General features: G+C 37.8%; 1 pseudogene; it reads right to left on the bottom strand.

The window, feature by feature from the left end:
• The window catches only part of LOC136131865 (CWF19-like protein 1), a 35,947-nt pseudogene extending 13,879 nt beyond the window's left edge, over positions 1-22,068 (bottom strand).
• Positions 22,069-23,291: the final 1,223 nt, after the last annotated feature.

The following is a 23,291-nucleotide window of genomic DNA, read 5'->3' as shown; positions in this document are numbered from 1 at the left end:
GGTAAAATTTTCCCTCCTTCCCTATTAAAATATATTAATAGTCAATGCTACTTATTTCTGACTGTGTCATTCCACTTATTAGAATGTAAACTCCCTGAGGAAAAGGACCATTTTTGCATTTGTTGTTGTTTTTATTTTATTTTATAGCATCCATAGCACAGTGTTGCTCACATTAATTGTACAATACAGAATCACTGTATATATAAAGTTCCATAAATGTAATCAGTAGCCTGTGGATAGTTATAAAGTAATATATGATATTTTTAAGGGGAGGAGATGAAAATTAGCTTGAGCTGCTCTTTTCTGAGGCACTTAATTATTTTAATCGATTGACATTCAATTCTGAAACATAAAGGAGGTGGAAGTAAGATTTGTCACAATATGTGGGACAAATATAATCTTACTCATAAAAATATAGTTAAATTATTTTGAATATTCAGGTTTATAGTTTGACCTTGGAGATACTGTGTGTGTGTGTGTGTGTGTGTGTGTGTGTGTGTGTGTGTGTGTGTGTGTAGGAAAAGAATGTAATACTAATTAAATCCAGAATTGGAAGAAATGGGAACTGGGGACAGGGAGGCTGCAGCATTCTTTCATCCAAAGCAATCCCAAGAGCAAACCTTTATGAGAGAGTTTAGTTTTCTGAGTGAGCTGATGAGCTCACCCTTCCTTTTCACTTCCCTTTCCAAATTACAAAGCTGAAAAGCATTGTCAATGGAAGCACCCTGTTAAGTCAGTGATCTATAACACCCTATCCTACCCTAGTTTTTGTTCCTTAAGTGCCACTTAACCATTTGGGAAAATTAACGTGACATTCCAAACATAGTCACTAAATTTTCACATGTTCACACTCAGTTGCAAACAGGTTCTGAGCGATATATAATTACTGTACCCAAGGGGGTCCAGACAAAAGTTCAGGTATTTCCTGTCCACACTCTACATCTCAGCCTTTTGTACACTTAGAGCCAGGGAACCTGATACGAGAACATTCTCCAACAGAATCTGGGGTTTAAGAGCCCTAAAATAAAAATTCTGAGTGTGTGTGTGTGTGTGTGTGTGTGTGTGTGTGTTGGGTCAGAAAGGCCAGAAAGGGAGGGAAACAGGGAAGCAGAAGAAAAAGCCATTGTATGAAAACTCTATTAAAGTAGTGAAATTCTTTAAGAAGTACATCAAAAATAAAATTTGAATATTCTGCTGCAATTGAAATGGATAAACTAGGTCTATGTACCAATATGGATAGGTTAGATGAAAAATAATATTTAATAAAAATCCAACTTGCACAAAAATATTTAGCAATGCACTAAGTAAAAAAACCCCAAAATTACATTTAGATGTATATATGTGTAGCATGATTTTTAAAAAAATGCTTTGAGTTATACATATATAAATATATGTAAATATATTTATAAATATATATATATGTATAATGAATTCTGGGTAATAGTTTTCTGGGGACAGGAAGGGTAGGGAACAAAACTGGGGAAAGGTGAATTGAGTTTTAATATTTTATTTACTTTAGTGAAGAAGAAAGATTAGTGTCAAATGTGGCAGACAAATAATATTCTTAAATTATGAGTGGTGGTTCCATGGGCATGGTTGTTCTATATATATATAAATTAACAATAAAAAGTGTACTTTTTTAATATCATTCATAGGTTGAGAAAATTGATGGGTAATAAAACTTTGGAGGTTTATGATGTACATTACAAAAAGGAAAAATCAATCTCATTTTTAAGTGTTCTGCTAAGACTTGTAATTAAGGGAGTGATAACTGGTTTTGATTGAAGTTTAGTTGATTTACAGTGTTGTGTGAGTTTCTGCTGTACAGCACAGTGATTCAGTTATACATATGCATACATTCTTTTTAATATTTTTTCCATTATGGTTTATCACAAGGTATTTAATATAGTTCCCTGTGCTATACAGTAGGTCTTCGTTGTTTATCTATTCTGTATATAATAGTTTGCATCTGCTAATCCCAAACTCCTAGTCCTTCCCTCCCCCACCCCCACTACCCCTTGGCAACCACAAGTCTGTTCTCTATGTCTGTGAGACTGTTTTTGTTTCATAGATAGGTTCATTTTATCAGATTTTAGATTCCACATATAGGTGATATCATATGGTATTGTCTTTCTCTTTCTGACTTACTTCACTTAGTATGATAATCTCTAGGTCCCTCCATGTTGCTGCGAATGGCATTATTTCATTCTTTTTTATGGCTGAGTAATATTCCTTTGTGTATATGTACCACATCCTCTTTATCCATTCATCTGTTGATAGACATTTGGGTTGTTTCCATGTCTTGGCTATTGTGAATAGTGCTGCTATGAACATCGGGATGCATGAATCTTTTTGAATTATAGTTTTGGCAGTGATGATATTTTGTTTAAAACTGTTTGCCACATTACTTACTACTTGAGTCCCACTGATTATACTAATACTTTACTATTGCATTAGGAAAGATTTTTTGGTATTCACTTCAGTGTTCAATGCTGATGCATTAACTTAGGTGTTTTGTTTGAGTTTTCCATTCCTGAGAAGAAGTGATAATACACTTTCATTTTTATATTTTCTTTCATTCATTATCTGTGCAGTTGTGGAATTTGCAATAAATTTGGGAAGAAAAAGAAACCCTCCTTCAAATCTTTGTTGTAGGAAGAGTGAGGTTGGGTTTAATCCTGCCTCCACTGGTCACGTCCTGCTTTTGGAATTAGCCTGACATCTGACCTCTGGATGGGCTGCATGAGATGGGAGACTTCATGGCATTCTTTCTCCTTTACTTTGTGTTTCCTTGGTTGAGATTTTAATCTCTCAAACTTAAAAATTAAAAAAAATGTTTTATTTAAAAATACTTTCCTTGTTAAAAAATGAAAAATAATGGTACCCATAGTAAAAAATGGGACTCTTTCCCTTGTTTCCCACTGTTTGCCCCTCTAGTGTCTTTTATTCTTTTGAATTTTATGTATTTTCTTATACAGCAAGTTCTTATTAGTCATCGATTTTATACACATCAGTACATACATGTCAATCCCAGTTGCCCAATTCAGCACACCACCATCCCCACCACCCTGAGGCTTTCCCTCCTTGGTGTCCATACGTTTGTTTTCTATATCTGTGTCTCAGCTTCTGCCCTGCAAACCGGTTCATCTGTACCATTTTTCTAGGTTCCACATACTTGCGTTAATATATGCTATTTGTTTTTCTCTTTCTGACTTACTTCACTCTGTATGACAGTCTCTAAATCCATCCATGTCTCAACAAATGACTCAGTTTCGTTCCTTTTTATGGCTGAGTAATATTCCATTGTATATATGTACCACAACTTCTTTATCCATTCGTCTGTCGATGGGCATTTAGTTTGCTTCCATGACCTGCCTATTGTAAATAGTGCTGCAGTGAACATTGGGTTGGATGTGTCTTTTTGAATTATGGTTTTCTCTGGGTATATGCCCAGTAGTGGGATTGCTGGATCATATGGTAATTCTATTCTTAGTTTTTTAAGGAACCTCCATACTGAACTCCATAGTGCCTAGATCAATTTACTCCCATCAACAGTGAAAGAGGGTTCCCTTTTCTCCACACCCTCTACAGCATTTGTTGTTTGTAGATTTTCTGATGATGCCCATTCTGACTGGTGTGAGGTGATACCTCATTGCAGTTTTGATTTGCATTTCTCTAATAATTAGTGATGTTGAGCAGCTTTTCATGTGCTTCTTGGCCATCTGTATGTCTTCGTTGGAGAAATGTCTATTTAGCTCTTCTGCACATTTTTGGATTGGGTTGTTTGTTTCTTTAATATTGAGCTGCATGACTCTTTATATATTTTGGAGATTAATCCTTCATCCATTGATTCGTTAGCAAATATTTTCTCCCATTCTGAGGGTTGTCTTTTGGTCTTGTTTATGGTTTCCTTTGCTGTGCAAAAGCTTTTAAGTTTCATTAGGTCCCATTTGTTTATTTTTCTTTTTATTTCCATTACTCTAGGAGGTGGATCAAGAAATATCTTGCTGTGATTTATGTCAGAGTGTTCTTCCTATGTTTTCCTCTAAGAGTTTTATAGTGTCTGTTCTTACATTTAGGTCTTGAATCCATTTTGAGTTTATTTTTGTGCATGGTGTTAGGGAGTGTTCTAATTTCATTCTTTTACATGTAGCTGTCCAGTTTTCCCAGCACCACTTATTGAAGAGACTGTCTTTTCTACATTGTATATCCTTGCCTCCTTTGTCATAGATTAGTTGACCATAGGTGCATGGGTTTATCTCTGGGCTTTCTATCTTGTTCTATTGATCTATGTTTCTGTTTTTGTGCCATTACCATATTGTCTTGATTACTGTAGCTTTGTAGTATAGTCTGAAGTCAGGGAGTCTGATTCCTCCAGCTCCGTTTTTTTCCCTCAAGACTGCTTTGGCTATTCGGGGTCTTTTTTGTCTCCATACAAATTTTAAGATTTTTTGTTCTAGTTCCATAAAAATTGCCATTGGTAATTTGATAGGGATTGCATTGAATCTGTAGATTGCTTTGGGTAGTATAGTCATTTTCACAATATTGATTCTTCCAATCCAAGAACATGGTATATCTCTCCATCTGTTGCTATCATCTTTAATTTCTTTCATCAGTGTCCTATAGTTCTCTGCATACAGGTCTTTTGTCTCCCTAGGTAGGTTTATTCCTAGGTATTTTATTCGTTTTGTTGGAATGGTAAATGGGAGTGTGTCCTTAATTTCTCTTTCAGATTTTTCATCATTAGTATATAAGAATGCAAGAGATTTCTGTGCATTAATTTTCTATCCTGCAACTTTACCAAATTCATTGATTAGCTCTAGTAGTTTTCTGGTGGCATCCTTAGGATACTCTATGTATAGTATGTCATCTGCAGTGACAGTTTTATTTCTTCTTTTCCAATTTGTATTCCTTTTATTTTTCTTCTCTGATTGCCGTGGCTAGGACTTCCAAAAATATGTTGAATAATAGTGGTGAGAGTGGACATCCTTGTCTTGTTCCTGATTTTAGAGGAAATGGTTTCAGTTTTTCACCATTGAGAATGATGTTTGCTGTGGGTTTGCTGTATATGGTCTTTATTATGTTGAGGTAGGTTCCCTCTATGCCCACTTTCTGGAGAGGTTTTATCATAAATAGATGTTGAATTTTGTTAAAAGCTTTTCCTGCATCTATTGAGATTATCATATGTTTTTTATTCTTCAATTTGTTAATATGGTGTATCACACTGATTGATTTGTGTATATTGAAGAATCCTTGCATCCCTGGGATAAATCCCACTTGATCATGGTGTATGATCCTTTTAATATGTTGTTGGATTTTGTTTGCTCGTATTTTGTTGAGGATTTTTGCATCTATATTCATCAGTGATATTGTTCTGTAATTTTCTTTTTCTGTAGTGTCTTTGTCTGGTTTTGGTATCAGGGTGATGGTGGCCTCGTAGAATGAGTTTGGGAGTGTTCCTTTCTCTGCAATTTTTTGGAAGAGTTTGAGAAGGATGGGTGTTAGCTCTTCTCTAAATGTTTGATAGAATTCCCCTGTGCAGCCATCTGGTCCTGGACTTTTGTTTGTTGGAAGATTTTTAATCACAGTTTCAATTTCATTACTTGTGATTGGTCTGTTCATATTTTCTATTTCTTCCTGGTTCAGTCTTGGAAGGTTATACCTTACTAAGAATTTGTCCATTTCTTCCAGGTTGTCCATTTTATTGGCATAGAGTTGCTTGCAGTAGTCTCTTAGGATGCTTTGTATTTCTCCAGTGTCTGTTGTAACTGCTCCTTTTTCATTTCTAATTTTATTGATTTGAGTCCTCTCCCTTTTCTTCTTGATGAATCTGGCTAATGGTTTATCAATTTTATCTTCTCTAAACAGAAGCTTTTAGTTTTATTGATCTTTGCTATTGTTTTCTTTGTTTCTATTTCATTTATTTCTGCTCTGATCTTTATGATTTCTTTCCTTCTGCTAACTTTGGGTTTTGTTTGTTCTTCTTTCTCTAATTGCTTTAGGTGTAAGATTAGATTTTTTATTTGAGATGTTTCTTGTTTCTTGAGGTGGGCTTGTATAGCTATAAACTTCCCTCTTAGAACTGCTTTTGCTGCATCCCATAGGTTTTGGATCATCGTGTTTTCATTGTCATTTGTCTCTAGGTATTTTTTAGTTTCCTCTTTGATTTCTTCAGTGATCTCTTGGTTATTTCGTACTGTATTGTTTAGCCTCCATGTGTTTGTGGTTTTTTCCCCTGTAATTCATTTCTAATCTCATAGCATTGTGGTCAGAAAAGATGCTTGATATGATTTCAATTTTCTTAAATTTACTGAGGCTTGATCTGTGACCCATGATGTGATCTATCCTGGAGAATGTCTGTGCACACTTGAGAAGAAAGTGTAATCTGCTGTTTTTGGATGGAATGTCCTATAAAGGTCAATTAAATCTATCTGGTCTATTCTGTCATTGAAAGTTTCTGTTTCCTTATTTATTTTCATTTTGGATGATCTGTCCATTGGTGTAAGTAGGTGTTAAAGTCCCCCACTATTATTGTGTTTCTGTCAATTTCCTCTTTTATAGCTGTTAGCAGTTGCCTTATGTATTGAGGTGCTCCTATGTTGGGTGCATATATATTTATAATTGTTATATCTTCTTCTTGGATTGATCCCTTGATCATTATGTAGTGTCCTTCCTTGTCTCTTGTAACATTCTTTATTTTAAAGTCTATTTTATCTGATATGAGTATGCTACTCCAGCTTTCTTTTAATTTCCATTTGCATGGAATATCTTTTTCCATCCCCTCACTTTCAGTCTGTATGTGTCCCTAGGTCTGAAGTGGGTCTCTTGTAGACAGCATATATATGGGTCTTGTTTTAGTATCCATTCAGCAAGCCTGTTTCTTTTGGTTGGAGCATTTAATACATTCACGTTTAAGGTAATTATTGATATGTATGTTCCTATGACCATTTTCTTAATTGTTTTGGGTTTATTTATGTAGGTCCTTTTCTTCTCTTGTGTTTCCCACTTAGAGAAGTTCCTTTAGCATTTGTTGTAGAGCTGGTTTGGTGGTGCTGAATTCTCTTAGAGTTTGCTTGTCTCTAAGCTTTTGATTTCTCCATCGAATCTGAATGAGATCCTTGCCGGTACAGTAATCTTCATTGTACGTTCTTCCCTTTCATCACTTTAAGTATATCATGCCACTCCCTTCTGGCTTGTAGAGTTTCTGCTGAGAAATCAGCTGTTAACCTAATGGGAGTTCCCTTGTACGTTATTCGTCGTTTTTCCCTTGCTGCTTTCAATGATTTTTCTTTGTACTTAATTTTTGCCAATTTGAGTACTATGTGTCTCAGTGTGTTTCTCCTTGGGTTTATCCTGTATGGGACTCTCTGAGCTTCCTGGACTTGGGCGGTTATTTCCTTTCCCATGTTAGGGAAGTTTTCAACTATAATCTCTTCAAATATTTTCTATGGTCCTTTCTCTCTCTCTTCTCCTTCTGGGATCCCTATAATGCGAATGTTGTTGCATTTAATGTTGTCCCAGAGGTCTCTTAGGCTGTCTTCATTTCTTTTCATTCTTTTTTCTTTATTCTGTTCCACAGCAGTGAATTCCACCATTCTGTCTTCCAGGTCATTTATCCGTTCTTCTGCCTCAGTTATTCTGCTATTGATTCCTTCTAGTGTCGTTTTCATTTCAGTTATTTTATTGTTCATCTTTCTTTGTTTGTTCTTTAATTCTTCTAAGTCTTTGTTAAACATTTCTTGCATCTTCTCGATCTTTGCCTCCATTCTTTTTCCGAGGCCCTGGATCACCTTCACTATCATTATTCTGAGTTCTTTTTCTGGAAGGTTGCCTATCTCCACTTCATTTAGTTGTTTTTCTGGGGTTTTATCTTGTTCCTTCATCTGGTATATAGCCCTCTGACTTTTCATCTGTCTATCTTTCTGTGAATGTGGTTTTTGTTCCACAGGCTGCAGGATTGTAGTTCTTCTTGCTTCTGCTGTCTGCCCTCTCCCCCTGTAGTGTCTTTTCTGCAGTCTTATTTGCCACTAATTGTTCGGTAGTTGGAAAATTATTGTATCCACAGATAAGACATTTTCTAAGGAGGTGAAGCTTTTCCTCTGTACTTTTCACTTCCATATTATTTCTCTCTTCTCCCCTCCACCCTCTCACCCTTTCTAAGCAAAAGGTCTTGTTCATTGTTGTCTTCTTATCATTTGACGTCACTGCTACTGTAGAGCATTTGTATATCTACTAGCACGTGCTTTAAGACAGAATATTCCTCAGTATCCAAGGGAATGATGCTATTTATAATGGTAAAGAAATGGGCAATGGGATCAAATTCCAGTGACACTGCTCAGAACTGGTCAAATCTCATCTTAAATCTAAATATAACTCTCTCCTTTTGGCCAAAAAAAAATCTTTAAATAGGAGGTACATCAAATTTTACCTTAGGAATTGAAGATATTTGTTGAAGCTAAGACCTTACTGGACAAGAAAAGGTGTTTCAGCCTTGTTGCACTTGCAATATTATACAAGAAAAGCTGCTAGTAGTGCTGGCATTTAAAAAATTTAAAATCTTTAATAATTTGTTTTTTAAATTCCTTCCTATTGTGACCAAAAGATAAGCATTTTTTCATATTTTTAATTGCTTGGCATATGGTATAAACAAATTTCATACAAATTCAACAATTTGATATAAGTGAGAATGATATGTGTGTGTGTGTCTGTGTGGGGTTTTTTTTGTTTTGTTTTAAACTGGCAGGTTTCCTATTTCCCATAGATTTTTAAGAAATCTTAGGAATCTTAACAATTTTTGGTAGAAAAAAATCCTGGTGAGCCCATTAGAGACTTACTCTGTTTAAAGAAAGCCAGATTTTCTGTTTGTTTGTTATAGACACTATTAACACTGTGCTTTAACAACTTAAAAACTTTGAATGGACAGGAAAATTTTTTACATACTATTTTCATCTGTGTTAACATACATAGCAGTAAAATGAAAGTTAAATTTTAGTGAAAAAAAGTGTCTTGATTTCAAATGCTTACAGGGGAATGAAAATCTGAAAACAAGAGAAAAGTTAAGGAAATTAAGTTTTGAGGTTATATTGATAATTAATTGCATGTGTTTCCTGTCACCCTGCTTCATCTCTCCTCAGCAACGTCTTTTTCTGTGTTGACCATCTCCAGGGTCCTTCCAATTGGAATAAATCCTTATATTATGATGGTACCTAGATTATCCACTGCTAGACATTTTATAAGTTGAAATCATTCTAGTTTCGAATAGTAGGTTGTGGAACATAATAGTTACCTCTGTGTTTACCAGTGTGTGCTTTATAGAGTATTAGAACTGAGAGCAAGTCTGTGAATAAAAGGGCTCTGGGGCCAAAGGAATGTGGGAAATAGTTCATATCATGTTTTCTCTTGGAAATTCATAATGAACTTAAGTATAATTAAAGAACTGATATCTGGGGTATAAAAACTTGTTTAATTACTGATTTCTAAGACAATAGACCCATTAAGTTTAATGTTATCGAGCTAGTGTTCTGAGACCCATCATTTAAGAAGCAGTAGATTAATCAGATTTTTATATATGAATGGTTTTGGAAGTTAATTTTTCAGGCTATTTCCTTAACTTGCATTTTGTTTTTTTCTCTTGTCATATTTGTAAATTACCTCCACTGTAGGGAATTATTTCTAGCAAAATGTAATTGAAAGCAGATACCTCAATCTCAGTGTTTACTAAGCTACCATGTACAGAAAGGAATCTGTTAATAAAAGATCAATAATATCATCAAAAGCTAGCATTGTCATTAAAAACTCTTCTTATTAGTGCATTTTTAAAAATTCAGGGTAATAGAATTTGAAATTTTAAAACTTAATATTGGTAAATATGAGATACTTTGAAAAGAATGCAAACAATAATTGGAAATGAATGTATTACAAATTACAACCTAGGAAAGGTTTCTAGGAAGAAGTAACTGCCTATTTCTTGAACTAACCCAAGGTGTTAGTTATGGTTAAAAAGTATTACCAGGAGAGGAGCAAAACTGAAAACATTAGCTTGGCCTTACTCAAAGTTAGAATTTTTGTAATCCTAATTTGCCATATCTTAAAGGATAAAAGAACTGTAATGTCACATAGAATAATTTGAAGAATAATAATGGTTTGATAAAGTGGGTAAATGGGTTACATATTAGTACAAATGGGAAAAAAATAGGGCTTACTAAAAAGAATTAAAAGGAAACACAAGAATAAATAAAGACATATTTAAAATGTTTTAATTCATGGAAAATGTGAGCAAGATCCTTAATTCCTCAAATTCAGAACATGTACAATAGAGCAGCTCTCTTTGAATCTTGAAGTTTGAAATAGTAGTAGGATCAAAGGGGACACTTTACATAACAATCAGAGAGGCTGAAGATGTAAATGAGTTCAAGGGAGATTCTAAGATATTCATGAATAGCCTATGATTTTAAAAAATGTTGTAGCTACCTCAAATGGTTATTGGAGATGAATAATGTTTAAATGAGTAAGATTCATATTGCTGACTTTCTGATCAGTATAATGAAGTATTTAAGAGCATGGCCTCTGGAGTATAACTGCCTCGTTTGTCATCGCAACTTCTCCATTTACGTGTGATGTTTAGATGTTCCTAACTTCTCTAATCTCATTATTTTCATCTGCGAAATGGGGAAAATAACGGAACCTCTCTCACTGGTTTGTTGTAAAGCTCTTAGCACAGTGCCAGGTACACAGGAAGTAGATTTTAAAATGTTAACTATTGTGATACTATTATAAAATGCATGATTGGTGATACTTCACTGAACTTTTAAGGACAAGAAATCCCCAGTCACTCCTCAGAGCTATACTAAAAGACCAGATATTGAGCTTGGAGGAAACTGGCAAGATCTACCATATTTTTAACCTCTTACATAATATTCCCAATAGTACAATTTTGAAATTATATAACTATTTTGAAGTTTATTATATGTCCAAATCTGCCATCAATGTGCTTGATAATATTCTGTGCCCCATAGTTTTGTCATCTCAAGTATTTATTATAAGAAGCATCCCTGAGCATTTTAATTTAACTTCTTTTATTACTTCTTTGCAACTATTTATTTACCTCTGGACTGGAAGAGAATCCTTTGCCTTGCCCCTAGTGATCAAATTCTTTCATTTTTAATTTTGTCTGATGTGATGGTAGAAGAAGAAAGTTGCTTTTCCTTAACTATTGAAGTTTTCTGAGTGTATTTACTGTAAGTAATGAACTTTACTTCTGCAATTACAGCTTATTTGATTGAATTTTCCACTGACTGAACAAAACATCTGTCCTACTGGGACCATGCATAGACTCTCATCTGGGTACAATATGCTGTTAAAATATAGTAACATCTGCAGTCCATTAATTTCTAAAGCAATAGGCATGTTGGGCTTCCAAATGGGTTCAGGCAAGTTTATACTTGGGAATTCTGTTTCTTTGCTTTCCGTCTAAATGGACTGAGACAACTCATGCTTTCTGCCTTGTTTAATAAAGAAATATAAAAAATAAACAGTATTTGATTTGATATTCTATTTTATTCTGACTACACTAACTATCCTCAGAGAGAATAGAAGTAACAATGGTGAGAAGGCACTAAGTTATAATTTTACTGACATCAGGATGCAGTTACTGGATTGCTAAGTGATATGAAGATATTTTGTGATAATAGCACTTTTATGTGGACTTCTTTAAAAATTAAGTCTAAGGATACTTGAAAGGTGGGAAAGAGGATCCTGGGAATGTAAGAGTTTTAAATTTTTCCTGAAAGTACAGTGAAAGACTATCATCATGACCTTTGTTTCTTGTTCCTTACAGAAATATTCTAGTCAATACAGAAATATTTCTCTAATAAAGTCTAGATATCATTTTCTGCACCTTTACGTTTTAGAAAAAACAGATGAGACATAAAGAAATCATACAGAAGGAATAATGTTGACATAAAGAGGCTCACTGCAGCTGCCAATGAAGGCCATTCATTTCTTATGTAGATTTTTGAGCCACCATATCATTTTACCTAAGTTTGACTTGTATTTCTCAATCAATAACCAAGGTCACTCCAATGTTCAAAATAGAAAATACTGTCCATTAAAGTCTGTGTTAGAAAATTAGGGTTGTAGAAATGGTTCATGTTTACCTGTGTTTTCCATGCTTCCCTGCAGTCCTGGTTGCCTTGTGAGTGGTCTCTGACCATGAGATGTGGTTAGAAGTAAAGGATGCTACTTCCAAGGCTGTTCTTTCAGCCTTCTCTGTTCCCCTCCCTAGTCAGCCTTGGAGGTCAAGTGCTCTAGATGGCAAAGCTACAATGTAAGGGGGCTTCTTTACTTACATCAGGCAGGCCCATCAATAAAAAATAAATATTTTTAGTATTAAATTTCTGAGACTTAGGTCTGTTGTAACACACATATTAAGCATCTCACTATCATTACTAAGTGTAATGTATAATCCTAGTTAGGTAGTTATGATTGTATCTGTGAGAGTGAATGTTATTTAAGAGGGATTACCCATGGATCTTTGAATATTTAGCACTTTCTGAATTATGTGTTATGTCTGTTCCTCAGTTCAATAAGATACAGCATTTGTACTTACACATGTACAAACATATATATACGTATTTTGAAAATGGCCTGTTTGGTTGCCAGCTTAGCAGCCCAGAGACAAACATATCACAACTATTTTTGTGATGGGGGGAGAGAGCCTAGGAGTGGGCTCAAGAAGCCTCATTAAAGGATGACCTTGTAAATGGACAGGAGTCAGAACAAGAGAATCGTCAAGTGTCAAGGAAGGGGTGAAATGTCCTTCTGAGGAGCATTCCCTGAGAGAAGGCTTTCAGGAGTCCAGAGCAACCATGAGGCTCAGAGGAAAAATCGGGCCATGTCATTGTTCCTTTGGGACCTGCTGTGTACAAACTGCCAGGTTAATATTGAAGGCTCTTTCTTCTTCCCTCTTACAGATATGGATGGAAACACACTGATGGGGAAGGACTGGGCCCCTTGAGGTAATCTGATGCACTTTCTCTACCACTTTTGCGCATCTTAAATGGGTTTTAAACATCCCAAAATGTCTACAATGTGTTCATTTCCTGTGGTGGATTTACAGTGTGTGACAGGAAATCCATTTCTTTTCCTGTAAATGCTAAATTCATTAACTTGGCCCAGAATTCAGGCTCAGTCTTTGCACTTGCTGCCATAGCAACTGGTGTCGGCACTTTTTTTTTCTATTTTTTTCTCCCACTGGAAACAGGGTAGTTGCATGTTGCAGCAAGAACTGTACGCCATCAAAAAAATATTTTAAAGGCACCTAATACTGTCATACCAAGATCTCTTCACACCGTCACCTCTGTAGACTATATACTTCATAAATCCATTATCACATTATAGACCACAGCATTCTAAACCAGCAGAGTATGGCATTCTGTAAGATCTCTTCATTAGATGGTTTCTTTTTCTCTTTTTCAAATTTATTCGCATCAGTGAGAGCTATTTGAAATAATGGGTGTAATGGATTTTTCTTCACCATCTAACAAAATGCTCTACAGAGCAGTGATTATCATTGGAGGCAAGTCCTGGACAAGGTACTTGACTTAAATGATCTAAATGCTTTTATGTCTCTTAATAATGTCATATTACAATTCCACACGCACTGGAGTATCATCTGCTTTCTGCCTAAAAAAAGAATGCCACAATCGTTGTCCTGGTTTCTAAATAGCACAGGGAATAATTATAAAAAGCAAAACAAAGGGAATGATTTTCCCTGCCCTGAATACTAGTAGGGTTGGTTTGGTGTGGTGGCTGAAAGAGGAAGAAAAAATAAAAGCTCACTTGGTGTGCTTACCTGAGCCTTAGGAGGTCTTATTTTTTATTTTATTTTATTTTTTTTGTGGTACGTGGGCCTCTCACTGTCGTGGCCTCTTCCGTTGCGGAGCACAGGCTCTAGACGCGCGGGCTCAGCGGCCATGGCTCACGGGCCCAGCCGCTCCGTGGCATGCGGGGTCTTCCCGGACCGGGGCACAAACCCGCGTCCCCTGCATCGGCAGGCGGACTCTCAACCACTGCGCCACCAGGGAAGCCCAGGAGGTCTTATTTTTGAGGTCCAATGTGCGGTATACTTAGCACATATCCTGTTGGTAGGGTTTTGGGCATACCTACACCAATTCACAGAGGAAATTATATAAACACAGGGAAATTGTAAGACTTTGTCATAGCAGAGCTAGTTACTAAATAGCAACAATCATCAGAATTGTATGTACTAAGGGGCAAGGCCCATGTGGTTTAATTCACTCCCACTATTTAACTTTCATTTAAAATGTAGTATCCAGAAACTACTCTGAGGTGGGAGAGTACTCAAAGAAGAAAGAGCCATTAAGTTATAAGTGCAAAGCATATATATCATAAAGGCTGAAGAATGGGTGATGGCTTATGGTCCTTTTTTTTTTGCGGTACGCGGGCTTCTCACTGCTGTGGCCTCTCCCGCTGAGGAGCACAGGCTCCGGATGCGCAGGCCCAGCAGCCGTGGCTCATGGGCCCAGCCGCTCCACGGCATGTGGGATCCTCCCAGACCGGGGCATGAACCCGTGTCCCCTGCATCGGCAGGCGGACTCTCAACCACTGCGCCACCAGGGAAGCCCTTATGGTCCTTTTTACTTTTTTTTTTTTCCTGGCTTCTTCATGTTCTCTTTTACCTTCCCTCACAACTGAGATAGTTTACTTTTCATGATTATCTCATTTCCCTCTATATTCTTAGGTCTGAAATAAATCCAGGTCTGTACAATAAGATTCCACTATTGTATATTTCCATTTCTCTCTTTCTCAAATTATTTCCTTTATTAAACATTACTGTGCTCACCCAGTAAACTAGGATTGAAGTCTTAGTAATGTACTTTAGTAAGCAAAGACACCTATAATCCAGATAATGCAAATACTATTTAAAAAGTAGAGCGTTTTAAGCTTTGCATTGAGATTGTATTCAGCTATCCAAGGTTTGCTAAGATATTGCATGGATTAGGAAGTATTTCATTGAAATAAGTATGAGAAAAACTTTGAACAATAAAGCTGAAATATATAAGGCAGATATAAAACCTAAGAAAGGTATGGTGAGAGTAAACTCAGAATAAAAGCTTGAAGAGCTATAGACCAGGGAGATACAGCAGCAGATATAAATTGTAAAAACTGACACCTCTCCTCAGGCACCCAATCTAGTGCCTGAGAATTGCAACAGTAAAGATTTATATAATGTGCACATCAATTATATGTGCTAGTAGGAGAAGAGAAGCTGACTAAATGGGAAATACTTCCCAGGGGACTGGGACTTCATAGAGAAGTAAAGGAAGGGTTCAGGGTTGAAGACAGAGGTGGGGGAGGGAGGGGCATTCTAAGACCTGAGAAATGCAAGAACTTTGTCACTTGTCAGAAAGCTCTTCCTGGGACCGGCTTTGACTAAGGCAGGGTAGTGTGAAAGTGACACTTCAGGATGTCGAATGAAGAGGAATCAGTCGTTTGGCCATCTGGGGGAAGATGAATGGGTCAAATATTGAGGGATTGTAGTAGGATAGCAGTTGTGAAATGGCAAGTAAAGGAAAGATATCAGTTATTTTAAGAAAAACAAAAGTTAATGGAACTGAATGATTAAATCTAAGACATATGTAATAATTAATTTCAAAATCAATATTTGTAAAAGAAAAAAGCTCTCTATAGTTGCAATCTTTTGTTTTCATTGAAAATTACGACTTTCCCCCATTCTTCTGGAAATAGCTCTCATCTTCCCTTGAGAACCTTCTCCTTGATTCCAACCAAGTAGTTTTGGTGATGGCTCCCTTAGCTTCCTTCCTTCCTTTTCCTGACCTGGGGGTGGCCACATGACCTACACTTGTCCAGTCATGGCTCTGCACCTCCTAGCTAGTTTGGTTAAAGGGGTAGATAAGTGGCCCAAGATAGGCCTTGCTCTATGTGGTTGGAGTTGTAAAGATTGCACCTCAGAGCTGCAGGTGGCCATATTCCCCGGTAAAGATAAAGCCTGGGAGAATAGAGCTGACAAGCAGTGAGCAGCCAGGGTGAGGTGTGCATGCACACTTCGGACATGGAGAAAGAGAGACAAAGAGACAGAACAAGAGAGACAGAGACAATGGCTTCGGCATCTGAATCCTTCATTACAGTCCCCAAAGTCTGTAAAGCTGTCTCGACTTCTGCATTTCTTCACTGAGTCAAAGAATTGGCCCGGTATCCACTCAACAGACTCTTATTTTCATAAGATAGTTTGAGTTGGGTTAATGTCATCTGTAACTAGAATCCTAATTAGTGTATTTCCCAATGAGATTGGGAAAGCGTCATCAGATAAACTGAAACATTTTGTTTTGGTTATTAATTGGAAGTGAAGCATTTGCGGATATGTCAATTCCACTTGAAACCTGTAAACGGTTTATGTTTGCAGCAGTGATTATAAGGTAATAGAAGTAAAGGGCTAGATTTTATCACTTTGATGTATTTTTTAAAAATGTCTGGGGTGGTGGTAGTGGTGGTGGTGGTGGTGATACAGAAGGTGATTTCTAGAAAAAATATATCAGAAATAACTGTTAAATGTTTCATAAAATTTAACAACTCTGCAACTAAAAAGACTGTGTTTCGGTTAAGGTTATTTCTATTGAGTTGTGTTATGCTCCAGGAACATATTTAATTATTGCAAACACTTTATAGAGCCTCTAATGAGAAATGGTTGGGCCAGGAGCCAGGCTAAAGCAGAGCTAAGAACTGTCTGCAAGTCTGCTGCTTTAGACAAGGGGAATGGTGGTAAAGTACTATTTCATCCCTTTTCTGTGGCTTGAAGATTTAAATTCACCTTTCTTTTAGTTTTTAAAGGACTTTAATAAAGATAAAGGTTTTGTTTATGACAATTAAGTAGTTATGCATTGTAGGTCATTGTAAGAATACTGGAGCTAAATGATGTTAATTTAAAACAGTAATATATGAGAAGTTGCAATATGAAACAGTTCTTGAACTGAGTGATAGCAAAGTCTTTAGGATTTGATTTTGATAAGCGAAAATACAGTGGGAAAATGATTTAAGAAATCTTGGTAACACATTTCAGAGTGATATAATACATTACAAAATGTTGTCACCTCTTGGCTTCTTAGGGCAGTAATCTAGTTTCTAGATAATTTTAGTACCATTTTTATTTGGTCCTAACCTGTAATCTTCCAATCAGTTTGATATTTTCTAAGTACATGTGCTAAAAGTAGTAAAGAAAGATGTTATCTGTAGGCAAGAAAGTATTATGTAGATTATTTTATTAACTATATTATTGCCCATCTTTGGATGATCAAAGAAGAATAATGCTGTATACAGAATTGGGAATCAAAATAAAAGATAAAAATAATCACTACTCTATATTCAGCTTTCATGTTGCCTAAAATTCCATCCCCACCAACATAAAGAGTGGCTGTCAGTTTCCTCTAGGGGAATCTTTTACTGAGTCTTATCTTCTCAGCCTGAGGAACTTGGTTTAGCAGCTTTTAAATCTATCTTCTAAAAATATCATAATTTGGAAACTTAGCTGTGACTTAAATTTTTCCTGGTGATGCATCAGGGATCTAACAGGAAATGTCTCTTATACAGCAGTTCTCAAAATGTCATCTTGGAAACCCTGAGGATCCCTGAGACCATTTTAGGGGATCTGTGAGGTCAAAAACATTTTCAAAATATTACAAAGATGTTATCTGTATGGGTTTACTATTACTTTAAGTAATTGATAAATAAATATTTTAAAATATTCTCCGTTTCAATTTCAAGTATGATAAATAGTGACAGGCATAATCCACTCAAACAAAAGCTCTTTGGAGCTCTCAATAATTTTTAAGAGTGTAAAGGGGTCCTAAGACCAATAAACATGAGAGCTGCTGTTACTTTACAAAGTAGTAGTGTATTTCCACCTATGTGGAAAAGTGGAGATTTAAGCACATTGATCAATGAATGATAACTCCCCTGATTAAGAGAAGGGACAGTGTAAACTGAGAATGGTCGTAGTGGTGAAAACGGGTCATTTTTCATTGAACTTTATGAGGAAGCCCTCACTCCCTGGCACCCACCAATTTTAAGCATGTCTGTTTTATATTACATGTGTTACCTAACATTTAATAAGGGTTCTTTCTTTGCCCCTTCCCCATGTTGTTACATACAGTACATAGAGTGTCCACTGAGAAAAATTCTAGTGTGATAATTATAGTGGATACAGGGATTAGTCTAAGCAGCATCAACTGCTACACATTTTGCCTTGATTATCTAGGGGAAAAAAGTAGGTAATAACCTGAAGATGGCAAATAGTTGTATTCAATTTAGATTATAAAACATGGAGACATTGCTTATGATACCTATATAATAATAGAACTGTGGTATTTATGGCTTTTATCCATGCACGGAATTCATCTGGAGCCAATTAGGTGGAAATACTCAGGAGGAACATATATAGGAAAACAAACTAAATTCCTTCATATGCTTCCCCCCGTAATTGTTTCAGGGCAGAAAATGCTCGAGAGATCACATTCCTACAGATTACTCAGCAGAATGAAATATTTCTCTAATTCATTACAAACCAATAGTGCTCTGAAAAAGGAGTGCTGGTGGGGGAAGGGCATGCAGAGGAGGGGCAGCAATAGATCCCAGACCCAACCTCTGGATTCTCCTTGAGAAGTCAGATCTTACATCCCATCAGATATAACGTTAGAGGTACATCCATGCTGGGCCTTTGTGTGATGTTGGGAGGACTTCCTGGTGATTAATACCCAGCTTTCCCAAGCCTCAAGATTATTCTGGTTACTCAAATGGACAGTCCACAAAATGATGAGGTCAAAGTGTCAAGGTCATGAAAAACAAAGAAGGGATTGGATCCCTGGGTAAGAAAAAGGAAATTAGTGTGATAATTGGCAAAATTTGAATAATATTTATAGATTAGTACCATATTAATTACTTATTAGTACTGTATTCATGTTAATTTCCTGATTTTGGTAATTGTGCTGTGGGAATCTGGGTGAAGGTAATGTGAAAATTATACTATTTTTGTAACTTTTTTACGAGTTTGAAATTATTTTAAATTTTAAAAATTTAGGTAAAAAATTACAACTACCGAGGCAATTACTAATAAACCTACATCTCAGTCAGGGTCGTAATTGAGAATGGAGGCTGTGGCACTGGGATTCCTGGGGTTGAATCCCAGCTCCACTACCTGCTAATTGCATAACTTTCAAATCAATCTCTTAAGTGCTTCAGTTTCCTCATCTGTAAAATGAAGAAAACAGTACTTCCTACTTTGTAGTGTGGTTGTGAATATCGAATGAACTAATGTACATAGAGTGCTTAGAAAAGTGCCTGATTCAATAAATGTTTGTTAGAATTATGAAAATTATTTGTGCAGCAACAATTGTTATGTAGGGAATATTAGAATGAAATACAATGTCATTAGTTCTACCTCTAGGTAAGAAACTATATATAAAGCCATGTAGTTGTCAGCTATGCAGGAGCTTAGACAAATTAGTGGTCAAGGAAGAAGCAAAAAGTTATAATGATGGAATGTCTGAAATTGCAACTGAGGAGCACAGGGGTAGAGAGGTTAGGGTGTCAGGGGAAATCAGTAATGTGACATTTCTAAGAGATTGGAACTTCTGGCAAGGCAGTTCACTATTAGCTCAAGGCAGAGTATTTCTGAGTAACTGATGTTCAAGAAATGAATTCCATGCCACTCTCACTTTGTCTCAGCTTACCCTTCCCCCTCCCCGTATCCTCAAGTCCATTCTCTAGTAGGTCTGTGACTTTATTCCTGTTTTGCCCCTAGGTTCTTCAGGACCACTTTTTTTTTTTTTTTTTTTAGATTCCATATATATATATGTTAGTGTACGGTATTTGTTTTTCTCTTTCTGACTTACTTCACTCTGTATAACAGACTCTAGGTCCATCCACCGCACTACAAATAACTCAATTTCGTTTCTTTTTATGGCTGAGTAATATTCCATTGTATATATGTGCCGTACTCTTGGGTGTGTTGATGCATGAGGGCAGATAAAAATGTGCAGGGCTTGCACTGGTTTGCATTTATATGCCTTATTATTTCTACACAAAAATGCCCAGCCCAGCTTTTGTTAATTGCTATTTAGAGCGATGGTGATTAAAGTAAATACAGGAGTACAAATAGGAATGCTTTAAAATAATGGTGTAATCATTACTAATTCATTTTATATTTATTGTGGTATTAATTCTAATGAATCTTCTTGATATTAATGTGTATGTTATAAGTACTCAGATTGAATTTTTCACTGTGAGTCAGTATTAATTAAATGAATGGTTATTATTACCTGTGTAATGGGCCTAGAAGGAATATTATTTTCACGTTTATAGAAATCAATAGTAATGCTTTAATAGTAAAAGTTGTTTTTACTCTTTCAAAAAAAAAGAAATGAATTCCCACACAGTATCTAGGCCCAAGGGAGTTTAAGGGTTTTCCCTCCACATCTTGTTTTATAGATGCATCTGCTTTGGACCATCCTGTGCAGCACACAGAGGGGAGAATGTGGTTAAGATCAGCATTAGAAATCCTAACATTCCAACACAGCAAGGCCTGGAGGAATGGGGGAAGAGTTTCGAATCACCTAAGCCATTAGCTGTGGGAGGATATGCCATGGGAAAACTGGACCTGGGATCATAAAATACATTTGGTCTGGCTCAGTGTAGCTCAGTCTGTACAATTTCCACCCTGTGGCTTTGCTATTAGGACCAGCTGTACTGCATTGGACTCACCAAAATTTATATCCTGGAATTTCGCACATTCTAGGAACTCGGCACTTCTCTGCGAAACTTTGAAACTAAGCATAAAGCCATCTAATTGTCAGTTGTCAGCTAACTTCAGGCCATGAAATTAGTGTAATGAACATTTGACAAAGTATAAGAATCAGAACATTGAAATCAAATAGGGGTTTCAATGGGTTACTTGGCTCCTTCCTTTACCTCAGTGTTAAAATCCTCACCTCCTCTCCAGCCATAGCTGACACTAATCATAGCTGTGCCAGCCAGGGCCCAACCAGGAAGCAGGAATCACTAAATATTTTAAACAAAGGGAGGAACCTCAGGAGAGGTGGAGGGACACAAAAGGTGGTGTTAGCAGAACCCAAAGGGCTGCCTATTGTGACAAAAAGCCAGGACCATTAAGGTAGGGACCTAGAACCATGTAAAATGCTGTGTGAGGCATGGAAAAGAGGGAGAGATTCTGTATTTCTCTGTTCCTTCTACCTTTAGTCTTCTACCAGTGCCTCTGACTGGCCAAGCATGCCAGAAAGCCAGTTGGCAAGGGAGCCTGGAAAACACAGTCTGCAGGAACAGGGCAGGGGTGCATCTGTGTACAGATGGGCAGCAATCACTGCAACGCCTCTACCCGTGCCTGAAACAGTGAATGGCACAGCCACTGTACTGGGAGAGGCTGCCCACCTGCGGCCATGCCTTTTAATTTTTCCAAGCAATTCTGTGAAGTGCTTACTATTATCTCAACTTTATAGATGAGAAAATGGAATCCTGCAGAGGTTCAGGTCTCTGTCTGAGGTTGCAGAGTCAGAAAGGAACTGAGGCCACCTGGTTCTATACATACTCATCCTGTAGTCTGCATCTGTTCAGCACTTCAAAGCTCACTCTTTATTGTGCTGGAATTGTGGATTTAAAAACACTGGAGGGGCAGAGTCAAGATGGCATACTAGGAGGACGCGGAATTCGCGTCTCCTCACAACTAGGGCACCTACCAGGCACCAGTGGGGGACCACAGACACCTAAGGGGACGGAAGGAACCCCAGTGACAGGGTAGGACGTAGGGCATGGGGGGAGTGAGGGGGGAAGAGAAGTGTTGGCGGGATGGGACTGGTGGCCCTGAGGGGCGGCTGGGGGAGGGGAAGGGATCACACGCCCTAAGGGGGAAATTGGGGGGGCCATTGGGAGGACAGAGGATCAAAAGGGAGCTTGGCCAGGCTTCCCCTGCCCACTTGGGCCCCCAGGAGCCTGCTGAGATCCCGGGCCTGACCGTTTGCCCATCGAGGCCCCCTCCAGCCATGTGGGTCCTGAGGGAGGGGGAGGGAGGGAAGGGGGAGCAAAAGTAAAGGCTGGACCTTTGGGACCGGCACCCCTGAGGGGTGGCTGGGGGAGGGGAGGAGTTCCTACACCCAGCGGGACCCACCCACGGTTAGGGGTCCAGCCGTGATGGGGGAGGCCCTGGGGGAGACAGTGGGGGAAGGGCACAAAGGAACAGAAGGGAACACAGCCAGTGCTTTCCCTGTACGCTTAGGCACCGGGAAGCCTGTTGGGCTCTCGGGCCTAAGCCTATGCCCTCGGAGCCTCCCTCCTGATGGGCAAAACCCAAGCCCCGCCCCTACACCCCCACCCAGGGCCCCACCTCTACACTCGGAGATGTCCTCCAACGCGCTGGGCCTAAACCCCGCCCACACAGCCTCAGAGACGTACCTCCAAACTCTGGAACTCCACACTCCAGAGGCCCTCCTTTCCACGCGCTGCCTCTCCCCTTCTGCGCAGGTCCTAAGGAGAGGCCCCGCCCCACGCTCAAACGTCACCCCCCCACCCGCCTCGGTCCTGCCCCACCCTAAACCCCACCCCTGCCCAAATTCCACCCCCACCTAAACTCCGCCCCCATAGCCAAGGCTTTTTTTTTTCTCTTTTCCTTTTAGATTGGGATTCTGTTTTACGTTGCTGATTCATTGTTGTTGATTCTTTTATATTTTTCCTAATCTTTAATTTTTCTAATTTTATTTTATTCTTTATACTTTGTTATTGTTCTCTCCTTTTAGCTTGTTGCCCCCCTACCCCCTGTTTTCTTTTCTTTTTTCTGCTGTGGATTTATTTTACCTTGTTGCAGTTGTTTCAATTATAGTTTTATTTTTCCTAATATATTTATTATCTTTCTAATTTTATTCTGTTTTTTATTCTTTGATATTGTACTGCTCCTTTTGTTCTTTCTTTCTTCCTTGTTTTTTTGTTTTACCACACCATGAGGCTTGCGGGATCTTGGTTCCCAGGCTGGAGGTCGGACCCAAGCTCCTGTTGTGGGTGGTCCAAGTCCAAACTGCTGGACTAACAGAGAACCTCAGACCCCAGGGAATATCAATTGGAGTGAGGCCTCCCAGGGGTCCTCATCTCAGCACCAAGACCCAGCTCTATCCAACTGCCTGCAAACTCTAGTGCTGGACATCTGACGCCAAACAATCAGTAAGACAGGAAAGCAGCACCACCCATTTAAAAAAAAA

Source organism: Phocoena phocoena, chromosome 12 (genome assembly GCF_963924675.1).
Source record: "Phocoena phocoena chromosome 12, mPhoPho1.1, whole genome shotgun sequence".
Classification (NCBI taxonomy): Eukaryota; Metazoa; Chordata; class Mammalia; order Artiodactyla; family Phocoenidae; genus Phocoena; species Phocoena phocoena.
The sequence above is the reverse complement of the archived record's forward strand: the minus strand, read 5'-3'. Positions and strand labels throughout refer to the sequence as shown.